Consider the following 10,675-nt stretch of genomic DNA (forward strand, 5'->3'; position numbering starts at 1 on the left):
AATGTCATTAGTCTTTAGGGGTTAAGGTTTAGGGGTTAGGATTACGGGTTAAGGGTTTAGGGTTTTGGTTAAGGGTTAAGGGTTAATCATCAAAATAATTTTTAAAGTTAGTAAATTCACCTTATGTATTTCACATTCAAATGTATTTCAGAATAATTATATTAAGTTTTGTAATATTTATAAAAAAATTATTTTCCTAATTTTGCTTTGGCTTTCGCAATTCACTCGCAAATCCATAGCAAATTTGCTATGGACTCTGTTTTCGCAAAATCGTCGCAATATTGCGATGGATTTGCGTGTGTGTGGACCTTCCCAGCGAATTTATCGTAAATGCCTAGCAATTGAGCAGCGGATTTGCGACGACCGTGTTCTTCGCAATTTTGCGAGGGATGTGCTAGGGTTTTTTTATTTCTCATAAATGCCTCGCAAATCTACCGCAAATTTGCGAGAGTCGAAATTCGTCGCAATGTGTCCTTGCAAAAGACGTGTTTTCTTGTAGTGTATTCTCACCAAAAACGTTTATGCATCTCCATTTTCACCCCCACTAAGCTGTCACAACAAATAGCGTAGGCCACACAAGCCCTCCCACTACCATTCTACTGCCCAAGTTCTCAAACAACCATTCCAGAATTGATTTGGAGAAGAAGTTAACCCTCAAACCCGGAGGCACCAACCGCTGCCATACGCCCATCATCGCAGGACAGTCTCGTAAGATATAAATAATAGACTCCTCCCCCCTCTACAAACAGAACAGATACTTGTGTCACTCAGATGTCTTCGGAATCTCTCCAGATTAGTCATCAGAACTTGGTCCCCTGTCAACCATAAGAACACTCTAACCCGTTCCGAAGCCACGACAGACCAGATACGACCAAAAAAACTTCCCCAACGAGGACCAGGTACATGATTATGATTTAAAACGTTTAGCTAGCTATGATTAAACTTGTAACATAAAAAATCAAACTCTATTCAAAACTCCGCAAATAATTATCCAACAACAAATATATAACTATGAATTGGTTGTCTAGAAAAACATTTGCAAACAAATATAAGTTTATCTTTAAATCATGTAAATTAATTTTGTATACCATTTTTATATCTAACTAACGGATGCAAATTTTAAGATTAGTATTACTTTCTTTAATATATATATATATATATATATACATATATAGTTGTTCTTCTTATCCATAGTACAATAATGTATGTTCTGTGACAAGTTGCTAGTTACATCAATCAAGCCCTAGTTGGCGTATTAGTAATTATATTTCTATTAGTACATGAGTAGACCAAACAGTAGACATTTAAAAAATTCCAATTGGTTGTCGAAAAATCCATCTAAAAAGAAAGATTATTTCACTCCAAGAAAAAAAAGAGGAAAGTATTTTGATACCAACCAATCTATTACTGTAATGCTATCTTTATTGATACAAGAATAGAAATAACAGAAGAAAATATTATAATAATAGATAATACATTTTTATTTAAATTTTAATGTTTGAATCCAGCAAAAAAAACTTTATTCAAGCAACTAACATACATGTATTTCTATGTCAAAATTGAAGAATTATAAAGGATGGTGGCAGCATCCCATAAAAATATTCTTTATGTTATTGGTGTTTTCCTTTTTTTTTCTCTTTAAACCAAAAAAAAAAAAAGAGAGAGGAAGAAAAGTGAAGTAGCTCCTCAGTGCATGGGGAGGATATCTGAAGTTTTAGCTTTTTTAATTTCTATTTATTTATTTTGTGCTTAAAATTTTGCAAGTTTGAGAACACTTTAGATTCTTTAAAACTACTTATCTTGACCTTTGCTGTGCCTTGGTAGCCTCTCCTCACCCATTGGACCTTAGCATCTTTATTTGTTTTGTTTGTTCTTTTCTTTATTTTTCTTATCACTCAAAAATACTTTTTCCATGTCTCATCACATAATTCGAATCTCTTTCCACATTGTGTTTTATAATTGACATCCGCCGTTTCTTCGCTTCTACGTCCAAACACAACCTGTTTAATTGTTTTTTTTTTCTTGTAGTTGTTACTGTACGAAAATAATTCATTTTTCGTTTATCAATTTCCGAATTCGCAAATATATTAGTAAAGAGATTGAAACAGTTTCTATATATTTCATATAACAACAAAAAATCATAATTCAGAATTCCATTAATAATACTTATAATTGTATTTTGTCTAATTGATTAATTTTGATTCTTCTCTTTTTTCCACAATTGATTAATTTTACTATTAAGAACACAATTACCAATAGCTCTATATGTATATATATATTTACGAAATAAACTTGAAACTATTTGACCCGTTAAAAAACAATTAATGATTATATATTCACTAATAACCTACCCCATTCAATACAACTAGCAAGATAACAACCAAAATCAATAATCCCACAAACGAATAAAATAATAAACGAACAAAGCAATAACAACGTTCCAACAATGTCAATAATAAGAACCAAATCATAAAACTATCAACATAGCATATGTTCTAGACAACTATGTTCCACTTTAGCATCCTAACAGAAATACAAAGCAAACAACCAAACTGCTAGAACATCCTCCTCTTCATCGCCTTGATTCCAATATCACACTTTGCCTTTACCTACATCACAATACAAAAAAGATGCATAAGTATTACTAGAACAACTTAGTAAGACAATCCTCCCATCTACGTACTGTCTATAAACACAAGCAATAAGATTTCCACATGCATAAAACAACAATCATAATCAAACCACGAAAGGAACAAGCATTCTGCCACCTGCTGAGTGTTGGTGTCAATAAAAAAAAGTCACAGAATCAAACAAAAACCAAAACTAGAGATTTCAGCTTAGATCAATTATGGTCATGCACTCACCTTTGCAAAATAGAGAGAAAAAGATCACACATGACTAGAGATAGCACCACAACACGCTCCTAAAACGTTCACGACCTCAGATCTCCAACCACATGAACAATCTCTCACAAACAGGCTCAGGAACTCACATGAAACTCTATGGAAGATTTCTCTCTTTTGCACAAGGTAAAAACGACTAACCAAAGCTAGAGCGTCAAGTTTTCCACTTAAATATCTGAGCCCTAGGGTTTCCAATCCCAAAACGAAATAACTTATGCTTATGCTCTTAAGGATTCTTAGAATACACCAGGATGTCGTCGATGAAGATGATGAAAAACTCATCCATAAAATCCTGGAAGACATTGTTCCTCAATCTCATAAACGCAGCTAGCACATTAGTTAAACCGAAAGGCATCACCATGAACTCATAGTACACAGACCTCGTCCTAAAAGCCATATTCCTAACGTCCAACTCGTCTATCGTAATCTGATGGTAACCTGATGGCAAGTTGATCTTGGAGAACTAAGTAGCACCCCGCAACTGTTCCAACAACTCATCAATCCGTGGAAGAGGATAATTGTTCTTCATAGTGACTCGGTTCAAATCCCAATAATATATGCACAAACAGAAACTTTCGTCCTTCTTCTTCACAAACAACATCGGCGCTCCCCACGATGTAGTGCTAGGACGAATGAATCCCTTGTCCAACATGTCCTCTAGCTGCTTCTTCAGCTCTGTCATCTCTGCTGGAGTCATCCTGTAGGGTAAACAATGGTGTTTTCCCTGGTTTAGACTTAACCATGAAGGGATCAGACCGAGATGGTGCTAATCCCTGCAACGACTAAAACAAATTCTCAAACTCCCGAACCACTTGTATATTAACACCTCTCGCTTGTCCATGGACTTGGATCATTCTGCCTCCATCAACCTTAACGGCCCTGAACCGCACACCGGGATTTCTATGAATGTTGACGCTGTCGGCACACTCCAGAGTAATGAAGCAATGAGTTGCTTCAGAATTAAACTACATGTGGGACCTAAACCCGCCCACCAGAAGGGTCCCTACACAAATCTCATATTGTAATAAACCTAACATCTTACTACTGGCAATTATAAAATCTAAACTACTTAAATTCACCAAGTTTAAGTCTCAAAAGTTATACATGTGATCGCTCTGACACTGGTTCCTCCCGTCTCCACGGTCAAGTACACATGTGGTGCTGATGGCAATGGTAACATTGTCTGCACAATCTGTTGCACTCCTGACTACGCCACCGTCACAATCATCAGATGCAGCTTCGGACATGAAGATCTCACATGCCTCGTCTCTCTGCAATGGTAGAATACCCGAGTCATCGAGAACGCTGGCTGGTTTCCCCTCTATAGATAACTCGCCACTATGTGCTCCAAGCTACCACACTAAAAACAACCCATACCGCTATAACTGAATCTTTGCATGATGTCGAACTGCAACTTCTGCCCTTGCGAAGGTTTACCGCCCTTGCTAGGAACATAATGCGGCTGAGTTCGCTTCAGCTGTACTAGAGGACTGACCCCCACTACCTGTGCTCTCAAGTCATCCTCTATCCCACTTGTGCTCTCAAGTCATCCTCTATGCCAGCTAACTCTCACCCTGTACCGAGTGCTCAGGTCATCATGAAGAGCCAACAAGAATATCTGCACCTAAGCTGACTCTGACTCTAAAGCCCGATCTACATACATCACAAGCCGACTGAACTCCACGTCCAGCTCATGAACAATTCGGTTCCCCTTGATCAGTCCCAAGAACCGCTCCTCCATGCGGTCAAGTGCCTCCTATGGAAATTACTTGCGTTGAACTCCCCTACAAAGTCCAACGAAGCCATCTCCCACTGTACTCATCAAGCCGTCACTGACCTCTACCACACACGCGCATCTCCCGATAGATAATGCACTGCCAAGTCCACTTGATACTGGTTGGGACACTGGAGCGACTGGAAAATGTCCTCCATCCTTCCCTTCACTCATCAGCCACACTTGGATCCGTACCTCCCGGGAAGTATCCTGCACCCACATGTCGTAGGTGCAATATCAAATGAACATAATGTGCATCCACTACCTCAGACCCCAACTGAAAACCTGCCTGCAAATCAGCTACAAGCTGTATCTCTGGAGCCTGCCCACCAACAACTGGCGGCACTACAGGAGCCTGCACACCAACTGTTAGCAGCACCATTGCTGGAAGTCGTGTCAACACCTGAGCCAGCAAGTCTGCCAAACGATCATCCCAAACTTGGACACCACCCGCTACAACGTCCGCACTTGGGGCAACACCAGTACCAACACCGAGCCCACCAGCCCCGTCAATACTACCACCAACCAAGCCCCCAAGCCCTCCTAGATGATACTGCGAATCTGCCACCTCTTCACTCGTTATGCTCTGGGTTAGACTCTCGCTGGCCTCAGGAACCTATTTCCAACCACGAACCCGACCTCTACCACTACCAGCAGCCTCAACACCTCTAACCATATGCACTACCAAGAGCAGAAGGCTAAGAAACAAAACAAACCGGAACCATAAAAGGAACAAAACTTACCGTGAAATCACATTGAAGTCTCAAAGATGATGTTCTAGGACTTCATGCCACACACAATTGCCTAACTTACATAATCAATCAAGCATGCACTCCAAACATCGACACACAAAACACACAAAGAACCTAAACCTAGAACCGTAAGGGCTATGATACCAAACTGAAACAACCCGGCCTGTTATTTTTTTTACATTAATAATTAGTGATCTCATATTCAATAAAAAACTAATCCATTCAATACAACCAGCTGATAACAACCGATATCAATAATCCCATAAACGAATTAAAGAATAAACGAATAAAGCAATAACAACGTTCCAACAATGTCAATAATAAGAACCAAATCATATAACCATCAACATAACTTCCATTCTAGACAACTATGTTCCACCCTAGCATACTTACAGAAGAATAGAGCAAACAACCAAGCCGATAGAACATCCTCCTCTTCATCGCCTTGATTCCACGATCCACTTTGTCTTTACCTGCACTACAACACAAAAGATGCATAAGTATTCTCACGAAATACTTAGTAAGGCAATCCTCCCATCTACTGGCTATACACAAAAGCAATAAGATCTCCACATGCATCAAAAACAATCATTAATCAAACTAGGAAAGGAACAAGCTTTCAGCCGCTTGCTGAGTGTTGGTGTCATCGGACACTAGAGGGTGTCGACCGACACTGGCCACCTAGTGTCAACCGACACCCCACTTCGACGTCCCAAAAATTCTAATTAGTGTCGACCGACACTCATCAAAGCCCTCGTGCCGTCACGTCTTTGTGTCGACCGACACCCTCCTGGTGTAGACCAACACAGACCCCGCAACATCGTTTTCCTTGAAGTTGACGGTCTAATCTCTGCCTTCCATCGCCTCCAACGCGGCCAAGACTCTCTTAAAGGCCAACACAAGCCATAGGAACCATAAATCGCACAAAACAAGCGAGAGAAACAATCAAACAAACAACATAAATCAAAGAAAACACCAAAACTAGAGATCTCAGCTTAGATCAGCCATGGTCATGCACTGACATTTGTAAAACAGAAAGAGATAGATCACACACGACCAGAGACAGCACCACAACACACTCCTAACACGTTCACGGCCTCAGATCTCCAACCACAAGAAAATTCTCTCACAAACAAGCTCAGGAACACGTAGGAAACTCTCTGGAAGCTTTCTCTCTTTTGCAGAAGGTAAAAACGACTAATTAAAGCTAAGACTTCGAGTTTTCCACTTAAATATCTGAGCCCTAGGGATTCCAAACCTAAAACGCAACAAAATGTACGCTTAGTTTATGTGGATCCGTTCTATGAAATGTTGGTTTCAACCGACACTAACTTGGTGTCGATTAACATCCATTCGAGAATCCTAAAAATAGAACACGGCTGTTACAAAACTGTTTATAACATGACTTATATATACCTTAAAACTTATTTTTAGTCGGAAATTTAGATTTTTTTCGAGGAAGTGTTTGGGATACATTATTTGCAAAATCAAGTTGATCATCAAAATATTTGCAAAATATTTTGGACTTTGTTTGTAGTTTCCTTTGTTTCCAAGTCCTGAGAGTTTTGTTTTTCTGTTTGTCAACACATGTATTTTATTTTTTTTTCTGTATGAGTTTGATACTTTTAATTTGTTTATTCAATTCTAGTGTGCATTGTTAATCTATAGCCACATGCTTGTTCCCTTTACTAAAATCTTCAATATTTTATTTTAGCACTATTGCTACTTTTTTTTTTCCTTTGATTGTTTTTTTTTTTCCTTTTTCCTTTCCAGTTCCTTTTTCCACAAAGTGTTTTCATCTTCCACTTAACTTAAAAGAGTTTTTATATCACAAGTCTAGTAGTAATATAAGCCAGTATACATCAAAGGTATATATTTTTTATTTTAACAAACATCTCTTTTGGAAAAGATGATAAGACGTGAAACGGAACTTTGAAGATTTGGTTTTTGTATTGGAAGATTTTTTCTTACATAAACCTAATAAGTTTCAGGTGGTGTCCGCCAAAAAGTTTTATCGAATATGATAGAATAGAATAGAGATGGTGTATTTTTTATTTACATTATCTATAGCCAATTTCAACTAGATGTCTCTTTTATTGCACGTGATTCTAGGTTTGCGTAGTAAATTTTTAGAAACATAAATGTACTATATAACTAGTATAAGAAAATGCTAAACAAAAATTCGATGTTATTTTTATTTAGACATTTAATATCTAATTATTTTCGATTGAAATAAAAATATGTGATATATATAGTGTCAAATAAATTTTTGTCTTTTAAAAATTAGTTGAATTGAACATACGATTTAACAGACGTTAATTTGGGTAACGGAATCGCTAATTTCAATCACACGTTTTTAAACAGATATATAGAATAGGGTTACATGAATAAGCGTGTATGTCGAACTAGTCTAGTGGTTAAGGGTTTGTTCTATGATCATCTGAATGTGGGTTTGAACCGTATCTTTAGAGGCTTTTCAAATTTTTTTTTTTTTTGGAAACTCGAAATTTTTTTATTCTAAGTTTTTTTTTGAAACATCGCCAGATCTGGAGTTGCTTTGAAAACGGCAATGAGATTCATAGGTTGATACGGCAGCTGCCAAATCGATGGATTGGAAACATTTTTCCTAGATTGATGATAACGATGGATGTTGCTATGGTCCGAAGCTTCATATAGAGGCTTTTATGGCGAATTCAAATAATTAAGCAGCCGATCTGGATAGGGAACGTTAATTGGTAGCTCTTCGACGGATCGTTAATTGATGGCTGCGACTTCGACGGAGCGGCTGACTTCTTGCTTGTTTCCGGTAGGTGACGCGACGTTGAAAAAAAACCGAAAAAACTAAAAAAGTGTTGTTGGTAGGGTTCGAAACCGGCATTCTGATGTTGTAAAACATACCCTATACCAGTAGACTACTTTAAAATATCTGTTTAGTTAAGTAAAAATATCGTATATATCTATTTACGAAATTGTGTGATTAAAAACTAGAACGGTTTAGCGATTTCGTTATCCAAGTTAACGTCTGTTAAGTCGTATATTCGATTCAACCAATCTTTAAAAGACAAGGTTTTATTTGACACTAATTTAATACGTTAGGTATTTTATTCTAACCAAAAACAATTAGGTATTAAACGTCCAAATAAAAATAACATCAGGTTTTTTTGGCATTTTTCCTAACTAGTATCAAAATTAAGCTAAAGAAGTATAAAAATTAGCTTATATATCCATACAAACTGAAATCATTAACTGTTGAAAATCTATTTATGGTAAAATTTTGTCTCTGTCCTTTTTTTTTTGAAATATATTTTGGATTCTACTCTTTAGTTTTGCTTATTTAAAAATTTATTTACAAAATTGATCTCTACAAAATTGCACAAAAAAACAATAAGTAAAATATGAGAAGTCAAAATCGATTACACAAATAATATACCTAAAATAGAAAAAATCAATTAGGTTCCTAAATTATCTCAATTTTTATTTTCCTTTTAAATTAAAAGATCTGAATATTATAGATTTCAAAAATGGAAATAATAATATCTTATATATTCAATGTCGATGTTTTTAATATTATATATTAATATCTACAAACTGATTTTATCTTTTTTACATAGACCATCACCATATTATCATCTCAAGATTTTGATTTTTTAATATGAAAAAAATGGAAAACTTCAAAATTTGGTATATAATAATGCTGAAAAAAATCCTAAAATATCGCAAATAGAAACTTAACTAAAACAAACATGACTATTTAATTTGATATTCCTTATCTAAATATTAAATCTTTTGAATTCTTTCATAATAATCATCATATTTGAAAAGATCTTTTTGAAATATTTACTCAGTTTGATATTACACCTAATATTTACTCAATTTGATATCACACCTAATTTTATCATGCAATAACACTATAAATAACCTATGAACATCAATAGACCAAATAACCTCATTCATACTTTACTATTTCGTTTTATTTTCAACTCTTATTTGCGAAAAATAATAGATTTCTTGGCAATCTGCATAACTAATATATAATTCGTAATTTTGTTTTTTTCAGCTCAATTGTAATCATGACAATAAGAGTGGGATCGGTGCATCAAAATGTATATTTTTATCGAAACTACGTTTATTTTGTTTTATCTTTGTTGTTTAGTTTTTTTTTGTTTCTAAATAACTGACTTTTCTTACTTTTTATGTTATAGATTGTTCGAACGAGATCTTTATAAATGTCCATTGGAGAATCAGTAGTAATTTACTTAAACTGGTTCTGTTACAAATACAAAACTTTAAATTTGCTAGTATCATCATTTTTTTAGACAGAGGAGCACTGAGATCTCAGTTGTAAATGTAAGTTTTATTCTCACTAACGTTTTCATGTGCAATTAAGTGATTAAACATAAGTAAAGTATTTTTATATCTTTTTTTTTTAACTGAATCAGGGTGTAGCTCACTGCAACAACCTTGCAAAGTCAATAAGCAACAATGGAGGAGTAACAAGTGTATTAAATTCTTATTGTTGCGTTAAAAAAATGGTGAAAAATTATTACTAAATTCTATGTTATATTTTCCTTTGAATGATATCTAGAGAGACTTTCCTTTTGGATTTTTTTTTTTAGTCGGCTGATGTTTTAAAGGGATTCACTTTTCCCTTTCTTATTCATTTAATCGTTTTTATAATAATTATTTCCATAGACTATATATATAGACATATATCTTTCTCTTTTAATGTTAAAAAAAATTGTACATATAAATTTTTTTGCAGTTTTTATTTTTTTTCTTTGTTTTATGGTTTATGGTTTCTAGTTTTTATTTTCAGTGTAGATTTTAGTTCTTGCAAAATAATCTTGAATGATATTTGTTTAGTTTTTGATTTTTATCAATAATTCTGCTTACAAACATTTTTGAACTTTTTACTTTAATTTGTATATTTTGTTTTTTGTTTAAGAATTACTAAAATAATGATAATTATTGTTTTATAAGATGTAAGATTAAATATGTTGAAACCCCCATATAATTTGTTTTTCTTTTTTTTTAATTTTTTTTTGAAGGAATTACCAAAAAATTACAATTCTCATAGACTATATATATTGCTATGAAAAATTTATAAACTACAAAATACGCTAATTTGGTAAAACAATTAACATAATTACTTGCTAAAAAAAACTTATTTTAATTTTTGTGGAGCGGGTTGGCATCAGTCTCATATACAGAGTTAAGTGGAATTGTTATTTTCTTTTAAACACTTA

The 10,675-nt window shown here is 34.8% G+C and overlaps 1 long non-coding RNA gene across 1 annotated transcript; it reads left to right on the top strand.

Moving 5' to 3' along the window:
* The first annotated feature begins 554 nt into the window (after window positions 1–554).
* On the top strand, window positions 555–8,494 carry LOC147941364 (uncharacterized). The gene is made up of 2 exons (XR_015560664.1): window positions 555–899; window positions 7,974–8,494. It is a non-coding gene; the product is annotated as an uncharacterized LOC147941364 (long non-coding RNA).
* The last annotated feature ends 2,181 nt before the right edge of the window (window positions 8,495–10,675 follow it).

This window comes from Camelina sativa, chromosome 7 (genome assembly GCF_030686135.1).
Source record: "Camelina sativa cultivar CO46 ecotype springtype chromosome 7, ASM3068613v1".
In the NCBI taxonomy this organism is placed as follows: Eukaryota; Viridiplantae; Streptophyta; class Magnoliopsida; order Brassicales; family Brassicaceae; genus Camelina; species Camelina sativa.